At 45.4% G+C, this 6,599-nt stretch overlaps 1 long non-coding RNA gene across 1 annotated transcript; it reads right to left on the bottom strand.

Annotated features, from left to right (window-relative positions):
• Nucleotides 1-1,044: 1,044 nt before the first annotated feature.
• On the bottom strand, nucleotides 1,045-3,027 carry LOC138119524 (uncharacterized). The gene is made up of 3 exons (XR_011155533.1): nucleotides 2,991-3,027; nucleotides 2,419-2,587; nucleotides 1,045-1,330 (listed from the first exon to the last, which is right to left on the bottom strand). It is a non-coding gene; the product is annotated as an uncharacterized lncRNA (long non-coding RNA).
• Nucleotides 3,028-6,599: the final 3,572 nt, after the last annotated feature.

The following is a 6,599-nucleotide window of genomic DNA, read 5'->3' as shown; positions in this document are numbered from 1 at the left end:
TTCTCCCACCATGCCCTATCAAAGGAGGATTAAATCTTCCAGCTAGTCTGGGACTGTGGCTGCTGTCAGGGTCCTGGGAAGGTCAGGCTGTTTGTATTTTCCATTTGCCTAACGAAGTAGGGCTCCTGGAGGCAAGATTTATAGGCAGCACTGCCAAGAAGCAGCAGACCTTGGCTGGCCCATGTCCCAGATCTATTCTCCACGGCCACCTCCTGGGTTCTGAGCAGCCCCAGGCTCTGCTGAGCAGCACTGTGACCTCAGTGTGGCAGGAGGGTCTTCAGAGGGGTCTCAGTGTTTGACATGTAGGACTGTCATGGTGCACAGCCCACCTGTGGCTCTTCCTCATGCAGGATTGGTGCTGAAGCACCAGCAATGCCCAGCCACGAGAGACAAAACTCTGGCAGCAAAAAGGGCAGGAAGCAATGGGAAGACTCAGTGATTTGAGGCTGGAAACAGCTCAAAAGAGAAGATGCAAATGCTCTGGCTGCCACCTGGCTCTGCAGCTTCTCCCCTGCATGGTAATTCCCAGAAACATCATGGCTGATCAGCCCTGTCTTGGCTGGAGGGTGCAGAAAGAGGCTGTGCCAGGGCTCTGGGATGTCCTGAGCTCCCCCTGCCCCATGGAGGGAGCAGAGGAGAGACTAACAGGGAAAGGTGGGATGGAAACTTTTCTATCCCCAGTCTTGTCCTGGCTGTGCAAACATTACCAGTGCTACTGAAAGGGCACCAGCCAGTGCTGGTAGAAGGGTGTGCAAACCCCTACCCAAAGGAAAATGAGGTCCCAAAGTCAGTAAACCTGTGATCCTGGAGGGGAAACAAGTGCATGGCTCTGCTCAGGGCTGGACCAAGAGCAGTAGTGGAAGGAAAACACAGGGTGACGTTGGAAGGTCGTGAGTGATTTATCCAGCTTTTATATCTGCAGGAGACATTTTTACAAATGGAACTAAGAGAGGAGGGATTTAAAAAATCCAACGAGAAATAATAATTAAAAGTCCCAGGGCAGAAACAGAGCAGAGAGCAGAGGAAGTGTGGCAGTCTCAGTTTTCACTTAGACAGTGACTGAAAACCTTCTCCTTCTGTTGAACCTCCTTTCCCTGCCATAAATCCCAAACCCTAGCAGCTGCTGCTCACCTTTCTTTCCTCACCCCAGCCCCAGCAAGGCATTATGAGGTTTAGCAGGGCTGAAAGGCTGAATTCCAGACAAGGAGGGGGTTGGACAAGACATCCCTTCCCATCCCAGCTATTCCCTCCTGTGACCACTGGGATACTTCTGAGGGAAAAAACATAGACAAGATACTGAGATGTGGGAAACATCATGAGGTCCTGGTGTCTGCAAAAAGAATAATAAATAAAATAATTGGTCCATAGTGATGGAGTAAAAAATGGGAGTTTGGTATTGAGAATGCTGGACATGGAAATCTTCCCTGTTTCTCTTGGCATCTTTAGTTTTAACACTGATGAACACTGACCAGGGACACCTTAAAATTTTAAACTCGTGTTAGGGAGTGTTGACAAGGCTTTTACAGGAGCAGGAGAGAGACACCAAAAGAAAAGAAAAAGAAAAAAAGGAGCAAAACCTGTCATCCCAAGCTTCACAAACTGTAACCCCACCCTGAGCTCCAGTGCTAAATGTTCAGGCCTTGGCATCACCTCCCTTTGCTTGACAATGCCTCCCAGTTCATTAACATTCAGAGTTAAACCTGGGGGAGGGCAGCAAAAGTCAGGGATCACACAGGGAATAAACTAAGAATTAGAGATGGATCTGAACCAAACCCCTGGGTCAGAACAGAACTTCACTAAAGGACAAGCAAGGGGGTGGAATTTTGCAGCTAGGCCCAATCTATAATTCATTATGTATCTCTGGTATTTCTAAGAAGGCTACAGCTGTGATATTTAAATGCCAAATCTTTGTGCATTTTTAGGCGCAGACTTTGGTTGTTGCTTTTGAGGAGCTGGAATAATTTTTGCTCCTCCCTGCTCCCTGTTTAAAATGGAGAGGAAGAAAGGCCTGGCAGCATCCTAGATAGGCTTAATTCTTGTTATTGTAGCATCAAGGACATTTTGAATTAGAGAAAAATTGCTGTTTCTTCCCCAACGCACACCTTGACAGGCCAAACTTTGTGATGTCCATGGCTAATGATTTCTACCACATTTTTTCCCTATGGATGAGCAGAACAAGGAAGCATGAACTGATATTACCAACCAAGCAGATAAGGAGGCTTGTGCAATGCACAGCATGAAATTGAACAAGGAGGGGGGAGCAAAAGCAAGAGGTGGTGGCAGTGGAGGGGAAGCCAAATGAGGAGAAGTGTTTCAAACACACAGGGGTCAAGGGGGGAGCAGAGGTTTTGGTGAGGTCCCCGGGCAACAGCAGAGGTGGTTGTGAGAGAGATGCTGCAAACACAGACACTAAATTACCTGAATTTCCAGCCTTCCCATTGATTTGGGTCACATCATCCACACTGGGGCTGTGGCTCCTCAGCTGCTCTAAGGGGACACAGGCAGGACTGCTGCCTCCTCTACCCCATCCAGGAGGTTCTGACCCAGTTCTGGGGGGAATTTTTCCCTCTTCTTGATCCTGTCAAGCCTAGGAAATAGGGAACAATCATGGCACCACTGATGGTGTCCTCACATCCCATTTCTAAACTAAAAGTATTTTATTTTTGTTGTTTCTTACTCATTGTCACATATGTCAAAGAAATTGGTGAGCATTCTGGGGGCTAATAATTTTTATATAGAAAAATTATGCATAATATGAAACAATTAGTTGAAATTCTTTTCATAAAAGCTGGAGCAATGCATTCATTGACATTTAACCTCCTCCTTCCCCTGTAATCAGTCTTTTAAATAGAAATTACATCAAATTTGATTTCATTTTGGCAGTTATATCTTTTGAAAGAAAAAAAAAAAGTGATAGAAGCGGGAGAAACATTTCTGAAGTAAAACAGGCTGTGACAAAGCAATAAGTATCTGCGGAGGAGAAGAAAAACCTTCTAAAAACTGATCCAGTGGAGCCCTAGAATTATGATGTCAAAGGAAGGAGCACAGGGAAAGAAGTGAGAGAGGGAAACAGATTTATCAAGAGAAATATGGGTGGGGTTAAAACACAGTGATAATGCCTTTCCTAATGTCCCAAGGCACGGCCGTGCTATCACCTAATTAACTCCTAGCACAGCTGGAGGGCTGGGGCAGGTACAGAGCCAGAGGGGCTGCAGGAGGTGAGGTGAGTGAGTCAGTAATTGATGCTTTTGCTTCAGATGCAGCATTAAGCAAACAGTTGCAGCAGGGTACGAGGTGGAAAGAAGCTGAATCAGAATAAAAATCACCCTCAGAGAGGGAAATGCAGAGGAAAGGCTGCGTTCAGCCAGAACTGGGGATACCCAGCCCACCTGAAGGGGGATGGCAGGTGTGTCAGCCAGGGCTGCTCTGCCAAGCCTTTATGGCAATTCCCTCTTTGTTCCTACAAAAGCAGCATGGATGAAGCAGTGCAGTGTCCATGGCTTTTCCAATTTTCATAGGATATCCTGAGCTGGGAATGACTCACAAGGGTCATCAAAGCCCAGCTCCTGGCCCTGCACAGGACAGCCTCAAGTATCCCACCCTGTCCCTGAGATAATTCTCCAAACGCTCCTTGAGCCTTGGGGCCATGGTTTTGATTCATACACCGGGCACAAACTTCCTCATGGACCACCTATTCCTAAATATTTCCTTCATCTTCTCTCCTTGATTCTTTCCTGCTCCTTCTTAGGCCAGAGCTGCATGAGGGTGAGAAGCAGTGGCTGGGGATTGGCTGGGGTCCCCCAAAGCAAGAACTGGGGACAGACAGGCTGATTTTTCTCTTGGCTGTTCAGGGAGAACCTGTCTGGGGCAAGATTTTTTAAGTGCAGAAGGTAAAATCCATCACTGTCAAAACCAAAGGGGAGGTTAGAACACTATTGAATGGAGTAGGGCTTCCAGCTACTTTTTGCAACCTTAGGAAATAAATCTAAAAGCTCCAGAAGGTCTGTACTGTACATCTGTATTATCAAGGAAAATCTTAGGAAATGATTAGCTCTTTCAATTTCTGCTATATTTCTTCCATGTTGTTTTTTTGGTTTTTTTTTTCCACCCCTTTATAAATACATTTATAGGGAGAATCTATTACATTGCTTATGAGCTTTTGCCACAGCAGCAGAATTAAAATTCCTGGAAGGTATCATGCCAGGATATGCAAATTTGGAAAGATGCAGAGTCTTCTGAATAGCTGGAATCCCCAGGTCATTGGACCAGCCAGGAGAGCAGCTCTGGATTTTTGAGCAGGTGCACAGGTGCAGAAACTTTTGCTCTGTTGTCAGAACAGGGTCTATGTACATATTTTGGTCACCTTATTGTACAAGGAATATTGAAACACAGCAAAGTGCTTTCAGCATGACACTTGAAGAGCTCAGCTTCTCTTAAAAAGGGAAAGAAACAAAGTATGTTTGAAAAAGGAAGGGATGTTGCCAGATTAGAGAGAAAGAGGCAGACTAAAAATACATTTGACTGTCACGTGAGAAAGAGAGGTGACTTCATCTTTAACCTACTGGTTAATCCATGACAACCATTTATTTTAAATGTGAGGCTCTTGTCATGATGTTGAATACAGCTCATAGAAACTGGATTATTGTTCCACTGGAGTGTTCAAACACCTCTTCCCTCACAGTGTGGCATCCCTCACCCTCTAAATCCATTACTGCTTAACAAGTTTCAGTGGTTCCAGAAACTACAAGGGTATCAGTGACTCCTTTCCCCAGTTTTTGTAGTCAGTCTTGCCCAAATCCCAGCTCAGCCAGGAGCAGAGTGTGCTCAATGCAGACTCCTGGCAGCTTGGATGTACTGCTTCATTTTACTTCTGGGGTCTGGGCAATATAAATTTTTTAAGGTAAGGCTGGATCTCAAACATTTGTCAAAGGCATGGCTGCTGAAGCTGAGATCCATCTCCTTCCTCTTGCTACTCCCTCACTGTTTTTTTTTTTTTATTCCTCCCTCATCTAAACTGCTGTAACCTGTCCCAGAATACACAGTCATCCTCTTTACTTCCCCCTTTGGCTAAACCATCACACACTATTGGTAGGAAAGGTGGTGATTTTTCCAGAGAGTCCTGGAAAACCCTGGATGTGGTTTTGGGCAGATACAGCCACATCTTTGCCACCAGAAGCCCATGGGATGGTGTCCCACTGACCTGACATGACACCAGGTCACTGTCATGCTAGAGACCATAACAAATAGTCCTCGTGTCCAGCCTGATGGAGTGACTCCAGGATTATATCTCCAGGGAATCAGCCTTTGGAAACAGACTGGTAAAAAGTAACCTTTTCACGAACACTTATCAGAAGTTGTTGAGTTTGGGGCTTATTTTTTTCCCTTTCTCCTTTTCTTCCACTCTCCCTTAAAGGGACAATAAATGAAGAGCTTATCTGTAATTTTCTCAGCAGGACAACTGCATTGAAGTACCAGGCAGGATCCCCCATTGTATAAATCAATGTGTTCTCTCTCGAGCTTGGGCCTTCTGATAATAAGCTAAATAAGAGCTGCTTGCTTGCAGCTTCATGGCTGTAATCAGCAAACAGGTGAGCACAAGAGCTTTCCTCATGCTAATAAGGGGAATGGGAGGTTGTTAATTTGACCTGGAGTGTGGATTTAGTCCCACCTGCAGTGGAGCTGTTTCTACAGTTATCTCTTATTTCCAGTCCAGACATGCTCTGGGAACCATTACCATATTTATGAACCTACCTGGACTCACTGAACATGCATGAAAGGGTTAGAAAGACCTATCTGTTTTACCAGCTGTGCAGCCAGCATCTGCAAGTGAGAAAAGGAGGGGAAGGAGGAAAAAAGAGAGGTTATTCTGCATTTTCTGGGTGTGTATTGGCCCTCAAAAGCAGCATTCATTAACCTTAGAGAGCAGAACGACCCATCCTGGCCAGGTAAATCTGCCCTGGTGACATGTACCAGGTCACCATATGTCCCTGTTCAGATTTACCCCCGTGCCAGGGCAAATTTCCCTGAGTGTGCCTGATTTATTGCGTTATAGGGCAGGCAAGCGGAGAACATGGGCTGTGGATCAGGAGATACAGGTGATAGGGAGCAAGAGGAGTCTGTGCTGCAGGTTCTAATTCCAGGCTTAGAAATGGGTTTAATAGGTGATTTTGGCCAAGCAAGAGGATTGTGATGATTATGACACAGCATATCTTCTTTACCAGGGTAATGAGCAATGGTAAGAGGCCTTAAATCCTTGGACAGGACATGTGCAGGATCTAAAAAGCATGATCACAGTTGTTCTAAATGAAAGGTTCCTGGTATGTTTTCTCTGCTATCTCTGTTATCGCTCATCTAATCCCTTAGTGGTCTAGTAATCCCAAAGACAAAGGCAATGAAAAATAATCTTGAATTAAATAGTATGAATTCTATGGATATAATGTATCACTGTAGAGTCCATTGCTCAGCCTGGGGCACCGAGGACTTGCTATTTCACAGCAAGGACATTTGGGGAGTGTGTCTTTTTGGGGAAGCCTTCAGGGGATTCCCATCCCTCCTGAGTTGACAGGCTGAGGTTTTAACTAGAGCACCTCTTTCAGCTG

Source organism: Aphelocoma coerulescens, chromosome 17 (genome assembly GCF_041296385.1).
Source record: "Aphelocoma coerulescens isolate FSJ_1873_10779 chromosome 17, UR_Acoe_1.0, whole genome shotgun sequence".
NCBI lineage: Eukaryota > Metazoa > Chordata > Aves > Passeriformes > Corvidae > Aphelocoma > Aphelocoma coerulescens.
Note: the sequence above shows the minus strand (reverse complement) of the source record. Positions and strands in the feature narration are given on the sequence as shown.